Genomic DNA, 27337 nt, shown 5'->3' with positions numbered 1-27337 from the left:
AAATAAATGTTGATTGATTGATTGATATTATCTTGAAAGTTTTTCACATAGTACACACTGATAGCACTGCTGCTCTCTCCATTATAAAAAGGATGGACAGGAGGTTGATGTATTCTGCATTTTAAAACTTTTTAGAGGGAGTATTGGAACCTGGTGCTTATCTATAAGAATAACCACCTTATCCTAAATTTAACTTAACTTGTTTTTAAAATACAAGCACTGTATAGAAACACTGTGTATGTGTGTGCTTGAGCACGGGTATGCACATGTGCACACATATAATCACTGCCAAGAGTTCCTTTGTCATTTATTTTAACACTGTGAAATAGCAGTCTGCTTTTGGTTTACCCACCATACATGGATAATTATGATTCCCCTTAAAAATAGGAATTTGTTACTTTTTTAAAATTGCCAAAAAAAAAAAATAGGCTCCTTGGGTATTTTTAAGACAGTGATTACCAAGATACAGAAAGGATTTTAAAATAAAAAAATGACTGTGTATATTTGGATTGACTGACATGTTTACATTGGGTGTTCTGGAGGAGCTGTCTAAGTGACTGCTGGCACTATGGGACTAAGGTTTTCTCTTCCCTCCCCTAAATCTCAGGCTGATCCTGACTACTAATCTCATGTTGCTTTCTAAATATCGGGTGGGGCCAACAAGGGGACTGAAATAAAATGGACGAAAATGATTAAAATGTAAAGTAGCCAGGAAATTGGTTTTTCTATGGAATGAAAAGTATGGCTTATATATAGCAAAATGATGGACACTCCCATTGTCCAAAACTGGGGCTGGATGGTGGGGGGTTTAAAATACACTGAATTTGAAGGTTTGAGCCCCTTAATATTATTGGAACTATTTTGATACCTTTGGCCAAAGTTACAAAGATACAGAGCCAAATCATAATTTGACTACCTTGAAGTAGTTAGATTCTAATTATTGAAGTCTTAGTAATCTTCAGAAATGTCTCTCCTATAACATTTAACATTAATTATAACATGTCTCTCCTTAACATTTTCCTTATTTTCATAGGTTTATAGTTTAGGGCAAGTAGGGTTATCTAATTCAATCTTATTATTCTATAGATGAGGAAACTGAGTCCCAAAATTGTGCTGAAGGTCATGTAAGTAGTAGCACATTGTGCAGCAGCTGCTGGGAGGTTCAGCTTCCCAATTTTGTCTTTCATTGACAGGTCTTCCACAAAGAGGGCCTGATTATTCCTCCTCTCAACATTGCAGGGGTAATTGTAAGTTGCCAGTGATTTCTAGTTCTGCAGTGCGCTCCCTAAAATCAGTTAACCAATTGAGATTAATTAGCTTTTACAAAGGGATCTTTACTGAGAAGGTACAGCAGTTAGAAACATTCCTCCCCTCCCCCCCAATCAGGGCCTTGCTCTCTCCTTAAATATGTATAACGAGGGCTCTGTGGGAAGTGGGCTGAGACATAGGGCAGACTCACCACTCCTGATGAGCAGAAGTACTTTCCTCCCTTTGTGGAGGCCTCCAGAAGTTCTCCTGCTGCACTGCTCTTTGTTGGGCCCCAGGATCAGTCTTGTGACTGATCCAATTTACAAAAATCTGTTAAGTACCTGCTGTGTGCTCGGCTGCCCTTCATTCTCCCGTCTCTCTCTCTGTCGCTGTCTCTCTCTGTGTCTCTTTCTCTGTGTCTGTCTGTCTCTCTCTCTTACACACACACACACACACACACACACACACACCCCACACCAGACCACACCACACCACATACTCGCACCCAAAGTCTCATGTCTAGTTATTGACAAATCAGGAATTCTTCTGATTCCAGATTTAGTGATGAGTTCAGAATTAGGTGCTGTAAGTAGACTTGGGGTAAATAAACATTTATAAAGATTAAGCAATCTTAAAAGATTAGCAGAGTAAAAGTAAAAATAGTAATCATGTTAGACAAATGAGATGCAGAGGAAGAATACATATATATATATATATACACACACACACACACACACATATATATATATATATATATAGTCATTAGAGAGGAGAGGAGGGCTCATAAGTTCTGAAAACATTGGGAATGGATTGAGTAGCTAACACTACATATATACCATGAAGGGTATAGTACCTTCTAAATTCTATTAAAAAATAAGGAGGAAGGGATAGGTAGATGGGGTAGCAAAGGATGAAGGGATCCCTGGATGGGGGGAGGTTAAGTAATAGTAAGCCAAGTTTTGGAGCAGAGTCAGCAGGGATAGGAAAGATGTGTATATGTGGGGTATGTGTATGTGTGTGGGTATATGTATGTATATATCTACATATCTGTACATAAGTATATCTTTTCTTAACTATAACCTGCTTGGGGATAATGGGGGGAATGAAAGGGGGAAAAAGAATAAATTAGATAAGGTATGCAGCAGAAAACAAAAGAACAATTTATAGGGAAGTAAAGAAAAAATGGACACTCATGATTATAATTTCTTCTAATATATGTATGCTTTTTAAAGTTGGTATTTGTTGTCATGTATTTTGAAATCCTCCCTAATGTTCTGCTGGGCACATGATAATATTCTCTTTTTTTGTTTGTTTCATTTTGTTTTGTATTGCTTTTCTTTTTGCTTATTCTGTTTCTTTAAATAAAATAAATTTTGGGGAAAAAAATTTTGGGGAAAAACTGGAGTGGGCTGCTTCTTCAAGCAGGAACTAAATCCCTTGTCAGATGTGATGTAGAGGTGATCCTCATCTAGGTTCAAGTGGAATTGGATGGTCTTTGAATTCCCTTCTAGCTCTTGAGTTTTTGTGATTCTGTGAAATTGATTAATTAAATGGGGAGGTTTTCCAATGTATTTCTTATTCTCTGCATTGAAATCTTCAGTGACTCCCCTTTGCTTTCTATGTAAAGTGCCACTTCTTGGTCTGATATTGATAGTTCAACCCAATCTAAGTTTCAGCCTCTCTTTTTCTTCCTTTCTTTCCAATCCAGGGATTCTCTATAGCCAGACTAGACTCATGCCTCTCATCTCACACTATCCTTTATATTTTGAAATGGATGGACTTCTACCCTCTTGTTGCTCCACATTTTGCTTCACTTCCCTTCCCGAAATCCTCCTGTTGAAATCCTGTTGTGTTCAAGTGATACGTCTCACCTGAAGCCTCTTGATCCCTTACCCACATTTCTTATATGTCTCTTTTTGTATTTATCATATCCTCTAATTGTAATGATAAAAGCTGATACCTTTGTTGTGCCTTAAGGCTTACAAATCCCATAATAGGTATGTGCAGTAGGTGATATTAGTTCCATTTTATAGATAAGAAAACTGAGGCAAAAAGAAGATACGAGACTTGGTTATTGAGCATCAGAGTTTTCCAACGAGATCTTTCAGACACCCAAGTCCAGAGCTCTTATTAATTTTATTCTGCTCTGAGTTTGTCCTACTTGTTTGCTCACTTGTTCCATGTACATAAGTACCATAATATAAAGAATGGAGGACTTGGATTTGAATTCTAAATCTTTTGCTTACTATTTAAGGTAACCTGCTTCTCCTCTTTCGGGCCTTAATTTCCTTATCTGTCAAAAAACAACAGCTGAACTAGATGGTGTTCTGAGTTAGAGCTTTCTTAAACTGTTTCCACTTGGAACCCCTTTTTACCCAAAAAATTTTTATTTGAGTCCAGGTATATGAGCATTATAGGTATATAAAATAGATGTACAAATCAATTCCTGATAAAATATCATGATTTCATGACCTCCACTTTCAGCTGTGAATCTCCTTGTGAGCTTGTAACCCACAGTCTCAGAAGCCCCATTTAACTGAATTAGACTTCTACAATCTGAGATTTATTTCCCCCCCTCCTCCCCAGCACATCCATAAATGTCTGATTTGGATTGTTTTGATTCTTTGATTTTGAGCTGAATGCTGCCTAGGCTGAAGTTCCTATCCTAGTCCATGTTCCAGTCCACCTGACTTTTCCTTCTATCAGCCTCTCTGGAACTTGTCAATTATTACCAAACTGTCCTTCTGATTTGACCTATTTTCACTCTCTAGAAGTTATTTTATATTTTCTTTTCATTGTATACATTATTTCTCCCAAGTACCTTGAGGGAAGGAATGGTTTTGGTTTTTTTGTCTTTGTTCCCTCTGCACTTAGTATAGTGTCTGACACATAGTAGGTACTTAATACATGCTTGTGGAATTGGGAATGGAAAGTAGGTTATATGTGTAGAAACATATTTTTATTGACCACATATCATAATAGTAGGTTCATAATTACAAACAAGAAATGTGAAATTGTGTTTGATAGATTTTGTGTAAGAAGGTAGGGAAATAGAGAACTTATTTTAGAAAGATTTTGGTATAAAAAATTAATATAATCCTCTAAGTCTCATCAGATAACTTTTCTTTCTTCTCGTGTATTCAAACATAGATAGGGTAAATGTAGTTGTTGAAAACTCGCATGACTCTCTCTGGATATGTTGTGTCCAAAACAAAGATTAGACTATCTAGTTGACCAGTCTCCCCCTTTCCCATTTTCCAACTGTCCTAGGCCAGTGCATGATATATAGGCTGCTCTCAGTAAATGAATTCTTCCAGTGGATGAATGGAAAACTCCACTGGCTGGAATGATTCATTTCTCAAGGGTTCTAGATAGCTGAGGTTTATTATCTTCATTTTGACTACAGCCTACCTGTGTGTCATGGCTTAATTGCTGGCATGTCGTGGCCCATGCTAATTTAAAGTAATAGGCTTTCCATGTAATCATGATATTGTTCTCCTTAGATCTTGGTGCTGCTTTGACTAACAGTTGATTATTAATGGTGCATTAGAGTTAATTGCTGTATCTGAAAAAGAGTTTGGAAAACAAGTTAGGTTAAAAACTGAAAAATGTGACAGAATCTGATCGAAAGAGAATTTCCAGGGTTATTGGTACTAGCCGGCTCATAAGCTGTGTCTTGCATTGTCTTAGTAGCTGGTCACCTATTGGCCAGAGCAGATAGCATTAACCCAATCATCTGAGTGGTTTATTAAGCATTTGTTAAACACACTTAATAAATGCCAGGCACTATGTATGTGCTAAGTGCTGAGAATATAAAGCTAAGAAAAAAACACAATCCTGATGCTCAAGTAGATCCCTATAATGGAGAAGACAACATGTAAGTAACTATGCCTGTGCAAGTTATAGATGATTTATATCTGTCTATAGCTATATAGTAAATGACAAGTAGTCTCAGAAGACTGGCAAGAGCAGAAATCTTCTGTAAAAAATAGAATTTAAGCTGAGCCTTAAAGGAAGAGGCTAGGAGGCAGAGAGGAGCAGTGGAAGCCTTTCTGGGATCGAAATGGAGATGAGGAACAATAATTAGGGTGGTATAGCCTGGATCTTAAGGTGTCTGCAAGGCAGTGTAATGAAAAAAGAATGGAAAGGTGGGGAGAGGCCCAGGGACTTTATATTGATATCCTTAAATAACTAGAGCACCTGGAGTTTGTTTTTTAATTAAAGCCCTATTATGTGCCTGGTGCTGTGTTGAGGAAACATGTCGAAGATCACATTGAGGGGCAGCTGATTGGAGGATGGATGTGGATGGAGCGGGACTTGAGGCAGGGAGACCAGTTAGTAAGTAGTTCAGGTGGGAGACTAAGGGCTTAAGCTGGTGGAGTTACTTGAGTGGAGTAAAGTAAAGGCAGGAGAGATGTTAGGAGAGCAGAAATGACATTTTCTTGGATATTCTTGGTGAGTGGGATTGAGGAGTCGAGAATGACATCAAGGAGATAAGCCTGGGGTCAGGGAGGAGAGTTTTGCCTGTAACGGTAGTAGCAAAGTTGGGAAGCTGAGATTTATGCTGAGTTTGAGATGTCCAAAAAGTGGTATAGTGGCAAAGGTAGCATGACTTGTAATCCCCGAGACCTGAGTTCAAATGTGACCCCAGATGCTTTATATGTGGTAGGCAAGCCACTTAACTTCATTCTGTCTCAGTTTCCTTACTTATAAAATGTGATTCATAATAGTATCTACCTCCCAGGGTTATTGTAAGGATCAAATATATTTACAAAATGTTTGGCACTTTGCAAAACTTTAAGCATTATAGAAATTCTTCTATTACTAGGGGTTATCAATAAATATTTATTCAGTATTAACTATTTTCTAGGCAAGATCCCTTTTCTGGATACAGAGATCTTGTCTGCTGTAGATCAGAGGTCATGAATGGTAGGGGATCATCTGGACCAGACCTCAGAAGAGACATAGAGCCAGGGCTGTCTAGCTTGAACTAGTTTTGGAGGGCTGATTATTATATTTTCTATGGAGACATTAATACCTTGGAAATTAGCAAGCTACAAATCAAGGCTTGATTTATTTATTGATTTCTAAACCTAAGAAAATGTTGATGAAAATGTGAAAAATGCAGATGAAACTAAAAAGTGTGCCCTGGCCACATTTGTTTCCTGTAGGGTTGCTTGTTAAGCATTTGCAGACACATAGATAGATTGTTACCTGCCCAAAGTTACAAAGTAGTAGGTGGCAAAATCCAGAATGGCATGAGCAAGCTTGAATTATTAATTCTCCAAAAGGAGTAACTATTTGTCATTATGATGTTCTGTTATTGGATTTTTTGACAGGTCTTCCTGATATCACTACACCATTGCAATTGGCTTGATGACTTATGTTGACTTTTTCAAGTGACTAAAGGAAATTGTTTTGAGGACTGATGACAAATTTTTTTATTTTTGATATGACTGTAGATATTTTGGGTTTCACAAAACAGAGTAGGGAAACTACTTAATAGAGTTAGCTTTAATTTTTACTACAACTCTAACTATACACATAGATACATTGTTCTGATTAATAGCATCTATAATAACTTGGGTTGGGAGAAGCTATAGTGAATTGGGACTCTTTCCTAAAAGTATATGCCATTGTGAATGTTTGAAGTGGAACAGAAATGATCTCAAATCCTTGTGTAATAGTTTTGATTTATTACTTGAAGGATACATAGTGATTTTTAAATTCTCCCAATGGTTTTTGAATATTTGGGGGTTTATTTCACGGAGTGTTTCAAAGTTGCTCTTAGCCAAAACCTTCATGCCACATGGCCTTCACAGAATTGAGTGCTTGCAGAACTTGCATGAGAGACTGTTTTAAATCCCAGGAAATATACTTCCCTGAAAGGCTTTACCTATTGGTGTCAAGCCTGGAGGTATATATTGCCTCATTGTCTAGAATTTTCTTCTTTCTGCACCAATGAAAAGGTGCCAGAGCTTTTTTATCTTGTAAATCAAAGTTCCTTTGCCCAGGCTGATTTATTGAATGTGTAAATAATACTTTACCCAGACATGCGTTTTCGACATTTGGCACTGAAGGAGATTGACTAGAATTAAGGAAGTTTGTTACTGGGTCGCTATTAAAAAAACAAAAAACAAAAAAACCACATCATTTTACTTCTCGAAAAAGAGTGTTGGTTTTGGCAGGATGATTTATAGAAGAAAGAGCTTGTTTCTTTGAGTCACACATGTCATGATCTTATCACAGAATATTTAGAAAAATTTAGGGCTCACTCAGCAGTCTCAGAGCCCAAGAAGTAGTTATGGCCAATGGGAACAATGAATAAATAGATGGTGTGATGATGATTTCAGCTTTCTCCATTCCCTAACAAATTTCAGCAGCAAAGCTTCAGCAGCAAGCATTTCTGTTTGCATAGATGCTTAGTCTTGAAGCCCAATGAATCTATTGCCAGAGTATGAAGTTGGGAAAGAAAAAGACTTGAAAATTTATAGAACTTGGCCTTATTCTTATACTTGGGCTTCTAAAGAATTTATTATTGTTGATTAATCAAAAAGTAACCCCCAGTTATTACCTCCGTTTTACAGAAGAGGAAACTGAAGTTCAGAAAAAGTTGAAATCATTCACCAGGCATTTGTTGAGTGTTTCTGTGTGCCAGGCATTGTGCTAATTGCTAGGGATAGGTGGCAAAAACATTGATCCCACCCTACAGAAACTCCTATGCTAATGTAGAATGCAAACACTTCTATATATAGAAGATATTACACTACAAATTGGAGGTAATCTTGGAGGAAAGGCACTAGATGTGTAGGTAAAATTTGAGCAGAGCTGTGAAGAGGGAGAGATGAAGAGGGAGACCATCCAGATAAAACAAAGAATCAGCCAGTTCAGAAGCATGTGTGAAGAAAAGTATAGTCTACCTAGATATTATGTTCATGGAGAGGAGTAAAATGCCCTGGAAAGATAGGAAGGAGACATATTGTGAAGGGTTTTAAAAGTCATCCAGAGGATTTTGTGTTTGATCCTGGAAATAATGGAAAACTATTGGAATTTGAGTGGGTGGGAAGGGATGTGTGACATGGTTGAGTTTGCACCTTTGGAAAATGACTTCGGCATCTGAGTGAGGATGGATAGAAGCGGGGAGAGATGAGATGGAATTATTTGTTCGGTCATTTCTTAGTCACTGAGAAAAGAAGAACTGAGAGCACAACTTTCCAGGACCAATGCTACGCGTCTTTTACACTAATTGGTGAAAGTTGCTATTCCCTCTGAATATCTTTTTGGATGAACCTAAGTTCATCCTAAGTGAGTGTTTTCTGTGATTTCTGCAAGAATCAAGGAGAAAAGCATGAAGCATTATTTTTCTACAGTAAAAATTGTGGCCATAATAGAATATAACATTTTTAGCCCACTGGACTAGCTATTTAGGCTGAATTTCTTTATGAATGGTGTATTTGAATGAAGAGAGTTTCTATAGATGACAGTTCTTACAATGCTTGTTGATTTCCAAATGACTGTTGAAAAGGAGCTTCTGTTGGTGGAGTTGTGAACCGATTCAGCCATTCTGGAGAGCAATTAGGAACCATGCCAAAAGGGCTATCAAACTATGCATACCCTTTGTTCCAACAATATCTTGTCTTGTTGCCATGCTTCATTTTTGAAGAGAACCAAAATGGACATCGCTATGTTAGAGTCAAGTTACAGTGTGTCTAACTGTGGCTGATCAGATCAATATGAGCTCTGAGTGCTCTGCCACAGGTCGGGTACAAATAGTTCCTATGAACATTTGGAGTAGCTTCTATAATTTTATGTATTTCATGTTTCCTTTGGGCTAATTCAATTCTGCTTTGTTCATAGAGCACAGCACCTTTTCTGATGAAGGCACACATGCTGTGCTGGGCAGTCATTTTCCCAGTGTCTCCTTTGTCATATAGTGGATTCTGAAGTTCTTAAGATAGATCTTGAGAGTGTCCATGTATTGCTTTTTCTGACCATCTTATGAGTGCTTGCTGTGTGTGAGCTCTCTATAAAAAAATTATTTTTTGGCAAGCATACATCTGGCATTCAAACAGTATGGCCAGCCAATGGAGTTGTGCTCTCTACAGTAGAGTTTGGATGCTTGGCAGTTTAGTTTGAGAAAGGATCCCAGTGTCTGGGATCTTATCCTGCCAGGTGATCTTCAGAATCTTCCTAAGAAAACAGAAATGGAAGAGATTCAGTTTCCTGGCATGGCACTGGCAGACTGTCTAGGTTTCATACAATAATGAGGTCAGCACAATGTCTCTGTAGACTTTCAGTTTGATCGTCAGTCTAATACCTCCCTTTTCCCACACTTGCCTTCTGAGCCTCCCAAACACTGAATTAGTTCTGGCAGTGCATGTGTCAATCTCATTATCGATGTGGACATCCCTAGAAAGTAGACTGCTTAATGAATAGAACGAGCTACACCCAGCGAAAGAACTCTGGGAAATGAGTGTGAACCACTACATAGCATTCCCAATCCCTCTATTTTTGTCCACCTACATTTTTGATTTCCTTCACAGGTTAATTGTACATTATTTCAAAGTCCTTCTTGTGCAGCAAAATAACTGTATGGATATATATATACATATATTTGAACATATTTAACATATATTGGTCTACCTGCCATATGGGGAAGAGGGTGGGGAGAAGGTGAAAAATTGGAACAAAAGGTTTTGCAATTGTCAATGCTGAAAAATAACCCATGCATAAAACTTATAAATAAAAAGCTATAATAATAATAATAATAAAAAAGAAAGAAGATTGCTAAGGTAAGTGAACTTATCCGTAGCATTCACAACTTTACCATTTACTGTAATGGTTCCACATATGGATGGTATGGTGCTGGCTGATAGAGGACCTTTTATAGGTGTTAATTAGCACTAGCACAATTAGCATAAAATTACCACAAGCAGCAGAGAATTGATCTGTACTTTGTGGCATCTCTGCTTTGGAGGCTGCATTGAGTTTATGATCATCTGCAAACAAAAAATTGTGTACCAACACTCTCTCCACTTTAGTTTAGGCATGTAACCTTTTCAAATTGAAGAATTTATAGGTCTATATTCCAAGAACATAAAAAAAGGAAAAGGATCTGTTTCTACAAAAATATTTATAATAGCTCTTTTTCTGGTGGCAAACAATTGAAAAATCAAAGAAATGCTTATCAATTACTAAATTGATAAGCTGAAAAGAATTGCTACATCATCTATGGTATGAAAAATTATTATTTTATAAGAAATGACAAACAGGATGATTACAGAAAAATCTGGAAAGACTTATGTGAACTGATGCAAAGTGAAATGAACAAAATCAGGAGAATATTGTAACAGCAATATTGTTTGATGAAGAATTGTACAGTAGTACAATTCTCGGTAGTATAATGATCCAGATCCAAGACAGTCCCAAAGGACTAATGATGATACAGATCTTCTATCTCCAGAGAAAGAACTGATATTGTTTGAATACAGACTGAAGCATGCTGTTTTTCAGTTTTTTTTATTTTTTCTTGTTTGAAAATTTTTTTGCTACAAAATGAGAACCTGGGGCAGCGGGGAGGGAAGTTCGAGGTTTTAGAGTCAAGAGGATCCAAGTTCAGATCCTTAACTCTACAATCTGTAGGACTCTGGACAAATCTCATCACTTTCAGGCCTGACTTCAAAAGTGTGTGTGTGTGTGTGTGTGTGTGTGTGTGTGTGTGTGTGTGTGTGTGTGTGTGTAATAGTTTTATTTAAATAAATGCCCTAGTAAAATAACTTAAATTGATTCTGAGAGTTGGAAAGTCCTGGACATCTTAGATATTTAATTTAATTACCAATAAAGATCATTTGATATTGTCTAATTAGGGAAGTTTGCAAAAAGATTTCCCATTTCCTTGCATGGGTACAATTTGCATTAAATTAATTTTTTTTCATTTTTCATTCATTTCTAGAAGACATTGAGTTTTATAAAAAACATGCAAAAGTTGCCATTTTCAAAAGGTGTTATGCTATATTTCTCCGTTATGGGTTTTTTTCCCTCCACTTAACACTTTTTTTTTATCCCATTCTGTTGGCTACTTGGTGAAGGACACACCCTTAAATGTCTCCGAGGCTGGCTTGCTTCACCTAGTGCGCAGACAATTACAGTGTAAAATACTACCTTTGGAAATGAAGTAATGCGTCTTTCTTAATTGGTGAACTCTTGTAATTTTGAAGGTGGTATGTTTAGTCTCTGTGTAACCATACGCTTATTAAGTCTGGTAAATGTGCCTACACTCACAGGAAAAATACCAATCTCCATATGGAATTTCTCAAATACTTACAGCACGGTTGGGAGGTGGAATGCTAGTTTCTCCTTTGTTGTTGCATTAGATCCTGCTGTTCTATTTCAGGATATTTTATTTATCTGTTAAAAAATAAAAGTATGGATTGTGGACTTCAGTTTTATTTCATTAGACCTACATAATTATCACAGAATCCATGAGAACCTTCCATGGCCTGCCATGTATATCTATATTGACTCCATATGAATAGACTAGACCTGTGATTTTATTGAGAAAGGAAACTTCTAGATGAGATAACTTTCTCTGCTAATACAGGTCACCAGCTTTTCAGGCTCTTGATTCCAGAGACTTTCCACTTATAGAACTGAGAAGCTAGGTAACTAGTATGTGTCAGAGACTGAATGGGAACCTGGTTCCTCCTTGCTCTGGAGATAAGCCTTTTATCCAGTAACCTATAATGTCTCTGCTGTCCATACATGTTCCCGCATACATCCATTCATACACGTATGCATGTGTGTGTGCCCAGAAAAGGGAGAAGCAGATTCCTAAGGTAATTTTAAATGGTTCAGCTTCATGGAAAATGAAGAGATGATGGGACTTAGGTCTCACACTTTGGAAATGCAACTTGACTTTAAAAGTCATTAATAGCAACACCTTGAAAAGGTATTAGGCAAGAAAGGTCATTCTTGGAAGCATTCATAAAATGAATTTTAGTTTTCTCCACTTTCTAGAAAAGAATATTTGTTTTCCTTTCTGTGGAAATGGAGGGGGGAAAAGACATTTCAGGAATGCCTGTGCTTCCAACATCAAAAGGAAATCAGAATTTTTCCTCCACATATAGCCCTTCGGGTATATGAAGAGACAAGGCATTCTTTCCTCCTTCTTCCTCCCTCTCCCTCTCGCTTTTTTTCTCCAAATTCTGAGTGATTCCTTCTTAGGCCTCGTGCAGATGATCTCCAGGTTATCTGTGATGATCAGAGTCAAACTGAATTCTACAAATCTGAGGGACAGAGGACAAAACTATCACCTTCTTCTAATGTAGAGTAATTCACATTAGATTTTTTTGAAAGGAGCAGATACTGCCATATCCCTTTTGAACCAACAATCCTCTGTATCTTCTTTTTCAGCCAACTGCTGTTCAACCATGCTTCCATTTTATACTAAGAAAATTGATTTTTGGTTGCATATCACCTTCTCATTGTTGACCCCTCCCCCCATCAAAATTATTAAATGAGCGTCAGCTTTGTATCTGAACTTTAGAAATGATTAAAGTTGCATTTTCACAACAATAATTATATAGAGAGTTGGATTTTCTCTGTTCTTTAGCAACCCCATACAATGGAATTTACAGGGTGGGAGTTCAGAAAGCTGCTTAACTGTTTTTAGTCTGTTTTGCATTTTTTAAAAATCTAAAGTTACTTAAGAACTTGTTTCTCATTTTTCTGGGCATTCTGTTTACTTCAGAAAAGCAAGTTTTGGCTTAAGATCAGGAACAACTGTGTCTGCTTGAGACACAAAATAATGGTAACCAAGGGATGTTTATGCCAGCTAGCATGTATATTTATTTAAAAGAAATCCAAAATTGGACATCAGAGACATGGTTGTTGTTTTTTTAATCTCTAGTTAAAATATGTAGGAACAAAAATAATTTTAAATGATAAAGCTAGTCTTATAGTCTTAAAAGGGATCAAGAATTATTGAATAAGTCTTACAAACTCATGGATTTAGAGAGTTCTTTGTGTCTAAGAGCACTTACATGTTTTTTCTGTAGTAAAATAAATAATGGTTCAGAAGCAGGATTTGCTCTCAAGTCTTTCTTATTCCACATCCAACAACTGTATGTCACATTGCCTTTGTTTAGGGTGTTACATTTATGGTGTAAACTAAACCAGTGATTTTCAAACGTATTGGTCTCAGTTCTCTGAACAATTATTCTCCAGAGAACTTTTTTTTTTTTTTTTAATGGATTTTGTCTATCTACTGTAATGGGATAGCTACGCGGTGCGGTGAGTACAACAGTAGGCCTGGAGTCAAGAAGATCATCTTCCTAAGTTCAAATCCAGCTTCAGACACTTAATAGATATGTGTCCCTGGGCAAGTCACTTCACTTTGTTTGCCTCGGTTTCCTTATTTGTAAAATGAGCTTTAGAAGGAAATGGCAAACCACTCCATTATCTTCCAATAAAACTCCAAATGGGGTTATGAAGAGTCAGATACAACTGAATAACACAGTTTACCATATTGGAAATTAAAATGTCTCAGTGTGATTATGAAAATTGATTTCTTGTATCCCTTGAGAGGGTCTCTGTAAGAACAGCTTCCTTCCTGCTTGGTAGCTAGGATTATTCTATACACAGTTGACCAAAGGTTGATAGATTATCGCTGAGAAGCTGTCAACATGGGTTTTAAATTGACTAATAATGGAACATTTCCTATCTTTTTCTTGCCAAGTGTTAACTTACTTATAATTTACTGTGCCTTTCAGCCAAATTTATTTTTTCTTTAGATTAGTAGTCTTGGAACTTTGTCTTTCAAAAGTACTCTTTGAAAAGAAAGATCCTCACTGAAAAAATTATCCCCATTCCACAGAGAAAGGATCTGGGGTTTCAGGGGCTCACTTGCCAGAAGACAGGGGATAAAACACAACAAAATACCTGGTTGAAGCTTGCTGGAAGTTTGGTGAAATGCCCCGCCACATAAATATTGAGCGGGAGAAGACAGACCTGAAGCAGGAGCCCCTTTGCCCTTAACTGGATTCTAAGCAGGTTCCCATTTGGGACTGTCAATTTAAGGTTGCTAGGAGTCTTAGAAGTCTTCTAGTCCAGCACATCTCAAAGTGTGGTCTAGATATCCCTGGGGATCCTCAAGACCTTTTTATGAGGTCCACAAGATCAAAACTATTTTCATAAAAATGCCAAGAACATTTTTATTTCAGATATTGATAGATGTAACCCACTTAAACAAAAGCCTTTTGAGAATCTCAGTAATTTTTAAGAATATAAAGGGATCTCTTGGCTTGCTACCCATTTTATAGACGAGGATTGAAATTCAGTGAGAGAAGAATTAAATTTCCTATCTAATAACAGAAACAGAGGTGTGAGTGACTTTTCCAAAATTACAAAAGTATAAGTCAGTCAATAAGCATTTAAGTACTGTCCTGAATGCTGTGGATACCAAGACAAAACTATAGAAGCAAATAGTCCTGTCTTCAAGGCGCTTATGTTCTATTGACAATAACTTGGATTTGGATCCAGAAAACTTGGGTCCAAATCCAGTTCCCTTTTTGTTACATTCAGTTAGTCTGTCAACATTTATTAAGCCTCAATAGGCCAGGCACTGTGTAAAGCTTTGATCCTTGTCTCTCTCCCAGATTGGATTTTCTTGGCTGCCATGTTGTAGACACCAGTGTTCGTGTACAACTGGCTTGGAATTGTTGTTTGATTACATCTGGCCCTGGAGAAAGACTCAAAGAGAGGAACAACTCTTGATCTATATCAATGTGTGTTTGCCTCAAACCCAGGGAGTTCCAGATATTAGGGCCTGATTCTCATTTTCAGTGCTGGGGCCTCTGGTGCTTGTATAATTCAGTGACTTTTTTTAACCTGCCAAATGATATTAAAGATGTAATCAACAATATGGCTGCAGCAATATTATTTTATCTAATACAATTAGGGGGACTTTATTCAAGTACAGATAACATGGCCTAAATCTCTCTATAGTTAAAATTGAATAATTCCATGGCAGAGGGCCCAGCCTAGGAAAGGATTGAATGGAGCCCATGGTATTACATGCTATTATCTATTGGCAAACAGGTTAAGCTTGCTCAGGGAGCATTTTACAGGATTTTTAAAAGGTGCTTTGTTGAAACACGATGTTCTTCTTTACTCTGTAGACATTTTAGTTTTAGTGAAGTGTGTGTGTGTGTGTGTGTGTGTGTGTGTGTGTGTGTGTGTGTTTATTTAAATAAAGCAAGCTGGAGAAAAGAGTTTTATCCATTGACGGAATTTTGGCAGTTTTAATTAAACCACAGTGGTCTTTCCGATTTGTGTTTTTCGTTTCATTACTGTGGGTATTTTAGATGGTGGCGGTTTTGTCTGATGAGTAGAGAATTGCTGTAAGTTTTCTGATCTCTCTGACCCATCGAAATGTATTGAGAATGATTTGGAAGCATTGGGTACTGAACACAATAGGATAAGTTGAGCGGACTGATGTGATTTGTGGAGAAAAACACTTTCCCAAGTCGTCCTAACTGAAACACATAATTGGTCTGGGCCTCTGATGCCAGCTGTGTGAGGAACTCCCATTTTTCATAGGGAAATTCCCTCTACTTATGCAGATCTCTTTGCTTCTTAGTTGCTTAGGGCACTTAAGAGGATAAGTTACTGGTGCTGGCTTTCCCCTTCTTGGTTATCTACAATTTATCTTGTTTGTAAGGGGTTGTTTGCCTGTTGTTTTTGAGAGCAGGTTTTGCTTTTCTTTTTATTCTCAGTACTCAGTAGTACGGTGTCTGGTATATGATAGTTGTCTGATAAATGTTTGTGGACTGACTCAGTGTATTAGTGAGACAAGAATTGGACTTAGATAGATAGAGCATTGGTGGGGTAAGAGAACCTGAGTTCAAATCCAGCCTCAGATACTTGGCACTCACTAGCTGTATGACCCTGGGCAAGCCACTAAACCCCAATTACCTTGGGGGAAAAATAAAAGAATTGGACTCAGGTCTTCCTGACTCTAAGATCCCCTATGCCAACCTGCCTCTCTAATTTTATATTTTAAGAAATCAGTTAAGTTTCACTTTATCTTATGTTCCAAGGCTTTATTCCACCAGTGCAAATGTTCATTGCTTTGATATTATCATGATGGAAACTTATCCAACCTATTTCTATTCCTTTGATTCTGAATCATTTTATTTTAGTAACAATAATAATTTTATTAATTTGGTGATGATCTGGTATCAAAAAAATTGATCATGTGATCTTGGATAAAAATGTATTGCCTTTTTTGGTCTTAGGTTCTTAATTTTTCAATTGAGATGATTGGGTTGGATGATGTATATGCAAAGTCCTAAAATTTATATAAAAGATATAAAGTTCTAAAATTTCTTGTTTCCAGAGGACATTGTGTGTGTGTGTGTGTGTGTGTGTGTGTGTGTGTGTGTGTTTTGAGGCAATTGGGATTAAGTGACTTGCCCAGGGTCACACAGCAAGGTAGTGTTAAGTGTCTGAAGTCAAATTTGAATTCAGGTTCTCCTAACTTAAGGGCTGGTGCTCTATCCACTGCACCACTTAGCTGCCCCATAAGGACTTAGGAAAAAAAAAAAAACTTAGCAAATATCCTGTTGAAGTTCTGTGGCAAAGTAATTTATCTCTGACTTTTATCTAAAAAATGGGAGGTTAAGCTAAATGACCTCCGAGTTCCCTACCAGCTTTGACTTTCTATAATTTCAAGTTACTTAGGAAGAAAGTGACCTGAGATCATAGATGACTACTGTTATCTGGTTTCAATACGAGTTATTCTCTACTCTAAGTAGGTGAAAAGAGTTTGTGTTTGAAAGGTCTGGCCTGAAGTTAGCCTTTTGCCCATCAGTTTTCAATGGCTTAAAATTTCACCAAAAATCTGTGTCAAACTTCTGATTCTAGAATCTAGATCTAGAGATGGAAGAGATCCTTGAAGCCATGTAAGAAAACTCTTTTGTATTCCAGATGGTGGAACAGAGTCCCAAAAAGAGATATAATTGGCATAATAACTCAAGTCCTTACTTGACCAGCATTGACCTGACCTGGAAATTAATTGTTCATGGTAGTTAAACACAGTATATTGTAGGGGAAAAAACAGTGGACCTAAAGTTAAAAAGCACTTTGGATTTGATTCCTGCCTTTTACAGCTACCCTGTTTTATATGTGTATAAATTTAACTTATAATTTAATTATTATCAATAAATTAGATGATATGTAAAATATGTGAATTTGAGTCTCTATATATACATGCATACACACATATTCATAAGCATAGCTACTTAGACATAAACAAGAATATGAGTTATTATTGAATAAATTATATTTATCTGATTTGAAAGTACTATTACAGGATCATAGAGTTGGAAGAGAACTTTGAAGCCATCTAGTTCAACATTCTCATTTTACAGATGAAGAAAGTGAGGCTGAGGAAAGTCTTATGACTTGATTGAAGTCACACAAGTGTCTATGTCACTTTTTAATCCATATCTATTTCATATTGTGTATGATTAACAAATCTGAAGCTTGTGATAATAGATTGGAGGGTCTGTTGGTGGGGAAGACAAGCATTTGTATAACACCTCCTATGTGCCAGGCACTGCACAAAGCACATTTTCCAAATATCTCATTTGATTGAGTTAAGTTTAGCTCAGCCCCTCCCAAATTGAGAGTTTTATTTTTTTGTTGTTTTTGGGAGTTTTGTTTTTCTAGTTGAAATTCTTAATGCTGCTAATGGTGAAGCCAGGTCTAAAACCCACCCTCAGACACTGGGTAGAGTTCTTATCATGGGCTCATTATCTCACCCACTCACTCTTTCCTATGTCACTGCATGTTTCTAATGCTTCTATGAAGATAAAATCTTGTGCTTTTTCTTTTTCTTTTCTTTTTTTCTTTCTTTCTTTCTTTCTTTTTTTGGGGGGAGGTGTCTTATTTTCTTACATGTTGGCTAATTGAAATTTGAAATCTCAAGGGGAGCAAAGTTTAACCTTTCTTCTATCCTAGGTGTATGAGTTCTCTTCTTGCTCTTGCTCTCATTTTCCAGACAAAAATAAACAAGAGAAGATTGTAAGATGTACTGTACTTTTTATGCTAGAAGAGAAATTTCTCTTCTAGAAATAATAACAACTGCAATATTACTGCTATTGTCATTGCTCAGATGTTTTGTGAAGATGAACTGTTTAAATGTCCAGAATACTGATTTCTGATTTTATGGCCGTATTTCTTATTTATAATAACCTTTGAACTCTCTTCTTGCAATTGTCTTCACTATATTTTGGTTTATTACTAAATAATCCATTTTTGGTATTTACAACTCATTGGAAAAACAAACTAAAATGAGATAAGGCTTGAAAAAGTGAGAGTGCTATGATATTGTAATAGAATTTAGAGAAGAATAATTCCATAGAGAGTCTAATGAGGAATTGAGTGGTGGGCTACTTGGTATACTAGTTGACAGTTGCACCAATTCTTACCCCTATTTATTTGTCATTGGGTTAATTCCTTCTTAGTCTGTCAGGGTTCTAAGGCAGTCAAAGAATATGGTCTGATACTTCCTCATAAATTAGTAGAAATGCACAATAATTTAATTAATTAGCTGAGTTCCCACCTTAATTTAAAAATAGAAAAACCTCTTTTTCCATAAACTTTCACTCATCTCTCAAATAATACTGACAATATAATTTATTAACAGTGTAACAAACAATATAAAGAAGGTTATTTAAATATTTTAACAATGTATCAGCTATAAGAAATTTCAGTCCCATATATATGACATAAGAAATTTTTTTATTTGTATTTTCAAATTCTGAATTATAAACACTAAATAAAAGGAGCATTTTATTATATAGTAGAATAGAAAAAGCCTGCATTTCTTGTGTGAAGATTGTTTTTCTTTTTAAAAAAATATACACTAAATTCACTAGGTAACTTTCAGAATGTCTTTGCTTAACTGTGATTCTTTCTGACCTTCCTTTTCTCTTCTACACACTTTTTTATAAAATGCTTCAGTGACTTCTTTTTTCCCTTCTTTTTTACTTCATTCCCTCTTTTGCCTACCCAGTCTTCCAAAATAGGAAAAAACAACAACAAAAATCCTTTGTAACAAATATTTATATTCAAAACAAAATAATTTTAAGATGTGGTAATGTATGTTTTATTTTGTATCTTCTGTCAGGAAGTAGTAATTGCTTCATCATAGGACATCTCAATATGTGGTTGGTCCTTGTATTGATTAGAGCTCTTAAGGCTTTTAAAGTTGTTTTTTTTCTTTACATTTTGCTTTTTTTTCTTTTTACTTTTTTGCATATATTGTTTTCCTGCTTCTGCTCACTTCTCTTTAGATTAGTTCACACAGGTCTTTTCAGCTTTAGTCAGTCACACTATAGTTAGTTACTACTAACCATGCACTGTAGTTGTTGACCACTCCATAGATACTGGTGAACCAGCATCCCCTGTTCAGTTCTTTGGTAATAAAAATTGGTGTCCTTCAAGAATCCTTTTGGATTATTTCTTCTTCAAAGAGTAAGAGTTACATTCAAAAATGTTTCTCCTATCTTTCTCAAAGATGGTAATTACTTAACTCATTCAGACTTTATAGAAAGAAGTTCCCCTAGTTCTTTCTGTACTTCATGGAGTCTCATAGTTAAAATTTTACTCTCTCTCGATGATGTTAAACTGTCTCCAAGATTCTTTTCTTTTCCTCTTAACATTTAAAATATCCAAAGTCTCTTCCTATTACTGATGTCATTCTCATTCTCATTTTATAATTAATGGGATTCATGGGACAAAGTATCTACTTATTGTTTTTTTTGTGTTTAGTGAGCTATTGCATAGTTGGATAAAATGATCATGCATTGTATTTGAATAAAAGAATTGGGATGCCAGCTGAAAGCATTCTTGGAATAACTCCAAGTGCATATAGGATGATAAGAATGCTATGTTCTTCCCATATGGTTTTTATTTCTTCTGCTAGGTCTCTGTGTTTTGAGAACTTTTCATTCCATGTAATTGGAAAGTTATGAGTCTTTATTGTGGCAGCATCTATTAAAAACATGGTTCTTATATTTTTATGGGCCAGTTATATCTGCACCATTATGAGCAATGGTTTTAACTATGATGATGCTCTGGATACAGTAGAGTTTATTTCTTAATTCTCAGGGATATTTTGATATTTATATTTGTGATTTGGAAATTTATCAATTAGTTTCTGGAGGATAGCAAACTTCTTATGTAAAACTCTAGTCATTTCGTAGAGTCATATAGAAAAGGGACCTCCATGGCTATTGAGTCCAACCACTCTATTTTACAGATGAAGCACTGAGACTAAGAGTGGTTAAATGACTTGCCTGTGACCACACAGAGGGTAATATCTGAAGATTGAAGTTGGGAAGACCTGGTAGCAAATTCTTATTCAGCATTCTTTCCATTCTGTCGTGATTGCCTCTGAACTCTGCTATCTTTTTAGGCTAAATAGTAGGAGCTAAATTTTTGAAAACCTGCAATGAAGTTATATTACATAGTTTGTATTATTTTCTTGTAAAATTTGTTTCCCTCATTAATTCTAGATTCATTAAAGATGTTGTTCAGTGGTTTTTTCCAGTTGTACTCCCCTCTGTGTGACCCCATTTGGAGTTTTCTTGGCAGTGACACTAAAATGGTTTGTCATATCCTTCTCTTCCTCTTTTTACAGTTGAGGAAACTGAGACAAACAGGATAAAGTGACTTGCACAGCTAGTATGTGTCTGAGGCCAAATTTGAACTCATGAAGATGAGTCTTCCTGATATGAGGCTCAGTGCGCTATCCACTGTGCCACCTAATTGCATCCATTAAAGATGACTGTTCTGTTATTTCTGATATCAGTGAATGATCTGGTCTTATATCACTCTAATAAGCCCAATTATTGATGATTTCTATGGCAGTCATTCATTGCCAATTTCTTGCTGACAAATATTGATATGTTGCTTGAGTTCATGTGAATGGTGATGATAAGGTGATTACATAGTTTGTATTATTTTCTTGTAAAATTTGTTTCCCTCATTAATTCTAGATTCATTAAAGATGTTGTTCAGTGGTTTTTTCCAGTTGTACTCCCCTCTGTGTGACCCCATTTGGAGTTTTCTTGGCAGTGACACTAAAATGGTTTGCCATATCCTTCTCTTCCTCTTTTTACAGTTGAGGAAACTGAGACAAACAGGATAAAGTGACTTGCTTTGTATAAATATGTGATTTTGAAACCAAGATGACACCAGTGGCACATATTGGCCATGTAACCATGTGCAGCTTGATCTCAGTGCCCCCAGTAGCCGTCTGAGATCCTAAGTTGCCTGCAGTGATGGAAGGAGTTTCTTTACCAATAATTCAATGCACTAATAAAGTCATAGACGAAAGAAATAATTGTAGTTATTTTTATTATTATACTCATTCATTTGGAGTGTCGAGAAATTGGAGTGATATCCATTCCATCTATTGACTATTTGGCCCTTTCTGTTTAAGTAATTAATGAATAACTTTTCAGTAATTTTATGAGATTGTTGTCTAGAATAGATATACCTTGCTTAGGAGAAATTATCTTTGAGAAGGGCAGTGTTTTTGAAAATAATATAAATAATAAATTATGATTTCTAAGCTTTCAATAAAATCTTGTACTTAAAATAAGAATTTACAGATAGAATATGAATAAACATGTCAATAGTAACTAATGGCCTTACACTACACTTTTTTTTTTTTTAATTAAAGCTTTTTATTTACAAAGCACATGCATGGGTAATTTTCCCAACATTGACTCTTGCAAAACCTTTTGTTCCAAAATTTCCCCTCCTTCCCTCCATCCCTTCCCCTAGCTGGCAGGTAGTCCAATACATGTTAAATATGTTGAAATACATGTTAAATCCAATATATGTATACATATTTATACAATTATCTTGCTGCACAAGAAAAATCAGATCAAGAAAGAAGAAAAAGAAAAACTGAGAAAAAAAAAAACAAAATGCAAGTAAATAACAACAGAGAGAGTGAGAATGTTATATTGTAGTCCACACTCTGTTCCCATGGTTTTCTTTCTGGGTATAGTATAGATGGCTCTCTTCATCACTGTACAAGTGGAACTGGTTTGAATCATCTCAATGTTGAAGAGAGCCATGTCCATCAGAATTGATCATTGTATAATATTGATGTTGTCTTGTACAATGATCTCCTGATTCTGCTCATTTCACTTAGCCTATTCATATAAGTCTCCCCAGGCCTCTCTGAAATCATCCTACTGATCGTTTCTTACAGAACAATAATATTCCATAGCATTTATAGACCATAACTTATGCAGCATTCTCCAACTGATGGACATCCACTCAGTTTCCAATTTCTTGCCACTACAACAAGGACTGCCACAAACATTTTTGCACATGTGGGTCCCTTTCCCTTCTTTAAGATCTCTTTGAGATATAATCCCAGTAGTAACATTGCTGGATCAAAGGTTATGCAGTTTTATAGCCCTTTGGGCATAGTTCCAAACTGCTTTCCAGAATGGCTGGATCCTTTCACAGTTCCACCAACAATGCATCAGTGTTCCAGTTTTCCCACATCCACTCCAACATTCAGCATTACTTTTTCCTATCATCTTAACCAATCTGACAGGTGTGATACTACACATTTTGTGAAATAACATAAACAAGATCTCTCACATGAAATTGTCCCATTAAAGAGAACAGTTTAAAGCAAGGGGAATATGGTACCTTGGGAAAGAGACCCAATTTAAAGGGTCAGCCACTGAATATACAAAACACCGTTTCCTAGTCTGTGGAGCAAGATCAAAAGTGATAAAAAGTCTAGTATAACTATTTAAATCTTGTTAATAGTATTTTCTTTTCTTTACAAACTTTGGTGTTTATCAAAAGAAATTCTTCCTTTAAATATGGCTTTGTGACATGCAAAATTATGAAGTACAGTAAAACAAACAGATATTCTATTGGAACCAAAATCTTGGTCCAGGGTAGTAGAGTTTTTATAAAAGAGGAAAAAAAACCCAGGGCATTTATTAAGTTAATTCTATTATTCAGGCACCATGCTAAACATTAAGGATAAAAATAAAAGCAAATATGATACTCTCTTCTGTCAAGGAGTTTACATTTAAATGGAGAATAATAGTAATAATGATGAAATACTTATATAGTGCTTATTATATGCTAGGCACTGTGCTAAGCTCTTTACAACAAACAACTCTGAGAAGTAGGTATGCTATTATTATTTCCATTTTGCATATGAGAAAATTGGGCCAAATTGAGGTTAAGAGACTTGTCCAGGGTCACACAACTAGTGTCTTGAAGATAGATTTGAACTCTTTCCAATTCTAGGCCTGGATATTCTCTCTGTGGCACTATCTACCAACTACATAGAGAAGACAATACATAAAAGGGAATGCCAGATTTGGAGCTAGGAACACCCGAGTTTAGATTTCACCCCAGATACTTATTATCTGCCTGACACTGGAGAAGTCATTTTTTTTTTTTTTTTTTGGTTTGTTTTTTTGTTTTTTTTCAGAGAAGTCATTTAATTTCTCTGTACCTCAGTTTCTGTAAAAGGTGTTAGTGGTGATGGTAACAGACCTACCTGCCAGGGTGGTTGGGAACAACAGATGAAATAATATGATTGCTATTCTTGTAACTGGTAGGGAATCTTATTTCTCAACTCACTATTTGGGTCACTTTTTAGTGGATGATCACTTTTGTGAAATGGAGGCATGCTTGGAGTCCCCTGGCATGTTCTAGTTCATCATCTGCTGTCTATCTGAACTGATTGAAGCATGTTTATAAATGAAAAACTTATTTTTAGGTGTTGACATAGTTGCCAAAAATAATGTTGAGAGCCAGTGATTAAAAAGATGATTCTTGAATAAGCCCTGGAGGATATTGATTTGTATGTATCTTAAGAGGCCAGGCAGTGAAAGTAAAGAGAGCTGCTTTTGGCCATGAGGGACTTGGGATTAATTTTTGGGAAAATCACTTATATTTTCCCTGCCTCCGTTTTCTCATTTGTGAAATGAGAAGTTGATTCAATGACCTGTAGCCTTAAGCTTGCTCAAATGGTTGAGTTTTTCCAATGTTTTTAGAAGTCTCTTTATCATAAGATCTGCTTCCAAGAGAAGTGACATATTTCTTAAGGAATTTATAGGTGCTCTGGTCCCATTTGCAGAAGCTACTTCCAGTTCTCTCTTTTTCAGTGGCAAATGCTGCCTTTGTCCTCAAGGCCGCCTGATCACAGGTTGGAGGGACTTCATGACTTTAACTTAACCTGGTGATTCTAATATAAATACTTTGATCAAGCTTGGATGCCCCCTCACCTTGTTTTCATGTGGCTGCTGCTACAAGGGAGAGAGGGTGTTTAGAGAAAAGTTCAAATGAAAGGACCCCTGGAGAAGCCTCGTGATGCTTTCCTGACTCCAGTGGTACTTTAGAAGTCCCAGACTTTGTCTTTGAAGATGTAACCTCCTCCCTCAAGGTTAAAGAACTCTGTTTTGGTGAGGAAAAAATGACTTGTGACTCTGACAGCAGACCTGCTTGACAGAATAATTTAATCTTGGAACTCATCATTGTATCTGAGTGTCCACTTTCTGTACTGTCCAGCAGCTTTCCTGGAAAAAGGCAGAAAGAAGATGGCCCCTTAAAACCCCTTTATGAGCCAAAAAGGTATTTTTTCTTCTCTTACAAATCTTGTTCTTCAGTATTGGGAGTGGAGAAAGGTGGAAAGACATGAAAATAAATTTAATTCTGATTCAGTCAGTAGTATTTATTAGGTACCTACTATGTGCCAGGTACTGTGCTGATCACTAGAGACACAAAGAAAGGCAAAAAAAAACAAAATCTCCCTGCCCTTGAGGAGCTCAAAATTTAATGGGAGAGACCACATGCAAACAAGTATATACAAGCAGCCTCTGTACAAGATAAATAGGAAATAATTAAGAGAAGGCGGCACTGGAGGCATTGGGAAAGGCTTCCTGGAGAAACTGGGATTCTGGCTGTGACTTGAAGGAAGCCAGAGAAGCCAAGAGGAAGAGGCCTGGGGAGAGAAGGCTCAGAGCTTAGAGGTGGAGATCTTTTGGGGGAACCAGCCAGGAAGCCAGAGGCACCGGATCGCAGCAATGTAATGTGTAAGAACAGTGGAAAGACAGAGAAAAATAAGGAAAAGTTTAGTTTTAAATGTTAAATAGAGGACTTTCTATTTGGTCCTGCTGGTGACAGGGAGCCACTGGATTTTATTTGAGGGGCTGGGGTGGAGAGGATATCACATGGCTGGACAATCCCTTTGAGTGACTGAATAGAATGGAGGATGAACTGAAGTGGGGGGGTAGGGAACACTTGTGGCAGATAGACCACCCAGCAGCCTGATACAGTAGTCTAAGGAGGAGGAGATGAGGGCCTGTGTCAAAAGGGCAGTAACAGAGGTGACATTCTGAAAGCGTGGAAGTGAGGAAAGGGTTAATAAAGTGTTGAGTGGCTCTTTGAAACTGGGACTCTGGAGTTGCATGTGAGTGGGTTTGTCCCTTTCCATCTTCACTACAGAGAACTTGAACTGGCCTGCATGCTAGTCATGTGTGCACTTGTTACCTGCCTGCATCTGTTAAGGCGAAGACAAAATCTACTTTAAACTTTTACCTGGAGGACTGAGCGGTTTTGTAGAAAATACGACTGTGGTAGAGCTGGGAGGACATGTTTTGGATTTTTTTTTTTTTTTTTGTCAGTTGCTCCAGAAGCTTCCCTTACCTGCAGGCCTGAGATTTTATGAAGTCCTTTTGAATCCATAGATTTTTAACAGAGGTTCAAATGGGTGTGTGGGGAGACAGACTAAGAGTTAGTTGTGGGTAGTCTCATCAGGATTACATAGGACTGATTGTTGGTGTTCAGTTGTGTGATTCTGGGTGACCCCGTGGATGCCAGTGCTGTCCATGGGGTGTTTTTGGCAAAGATAGTGGAGTGGTTTGCTATTTCCTTCTTCAGTGGATTAAGGCAAACAGAGGTTAAAAGGGGTCCATGGCTAGTGTCTAAGGCCAGATTTGAATTCCATTCTTCCTGACACTAAACTCACTGAGTCATCTGGTCATCCACCGAGGAGATACTTACCTTCAATAGCCTCCAGACTCACCAAAATCTAGGCAGAGGAAATCCTGTTCGAAGTAAACTTTTTTTTTTTTTTTAAAACTAGGAAAAGCTCATCTTGATTTATATTTTTAGGTAGTTTTCTTCTGAAATATTCTAACAGTCCCCATTCAGCTACCACTGGCATAATGCATATAAAGTTGGGTCACCCTGGATTTGAGTTTTATTTTTGACATTAAGTATTCGTGTAACCACAGACAAGTCATTGGAAGATTTTCCCCCAGTCTTTATTTTCTCTTTTCTTGTCACAGTCCCTGATCCATATGGGAGCTTATAAATATTTGCTCACTTTATTTGATTGATTACACACACTGAGCAATATTAATTATTATATATGTATTAGCTCATTTGGCTAATACATATATAAAGCACATTATAATCTTTGAACCACTATGCAAATGTCAATAGTAGTTATCATTATGATTGCTTTTGAAAATGCTTTATGTACTAGATTTCAACCAAATTTGCAAAATTTATTTAAAAAGTGTTCAAGTGTTATGCTGATGAAAAAACTTCAGATGGAAAAAGTGGCTTCTCCATGGATCACCTGATGGATGATCAGGTTTGGAATATATGAATGATCTTCCTACGACTCTGTACTTGCTAAGTGGTCATACAGTTAGTTAAATCTAGCATAAACTCATTGAAGGCAGGAACTGTTTTTGTCTCTTAGAACTCTTAGCATCTAGCTCTCAGCCCAGCATATTGTGGATGCCTAATAAGTGCTCACTGAATTGAATTGAATGATTTGTAAAATAGGGTGTCAACTCAAGCCCTCTGACTCCAGTTCCAATTTCCTATCACACCAAAGCTGCCTCAATTAGTGTTTTCATGTCACCTTAGCACACACTTATGAAATCAATATAATGCTGTAAATTTAATGTTAAATAGTTAACCGTTACCTAAACTATATTTTATTTTTTCC

General features: G+C 36.6%; 1 protein-coding gene across 1 annotated transcript in view; it reads left to right on the top strand.

Annotated features, from left to right (window-relative positions):
- The window catches only part of LGR4 (leucine rich repeat containing G protein-coupled receptor 4), a 121629-nt gene that overhangs the window by 36892 nt on the left and 57400 nt on the right, over window positions 1-27337 (top strand). The gene's annotated exons all lie outside the window — the stretch shown is intronic.

Source organism: Antechinus flavipes, chromosome 6 (genome assembly GCF_016432865.1).
Source record: "Antechinus flavipes isolate AdamAnt ecotype Samford, QLD, Australia chromosome 6, AdamAnt_v2, whole genome shotgun sequence".
In the NCBI taxonomy this organism is placed as follows: Eukaryota; Metazoa; Chordata; class Mammalia; order Dasyuromorphia; family Dasyuridae; genus Antechinus; species Antechinus flavipes.
The sequence above is the reverse complement of the archived record's forward strand: the minus strand, read 5'-3'. Positions and strand labels throughout refer to the sequence as shown.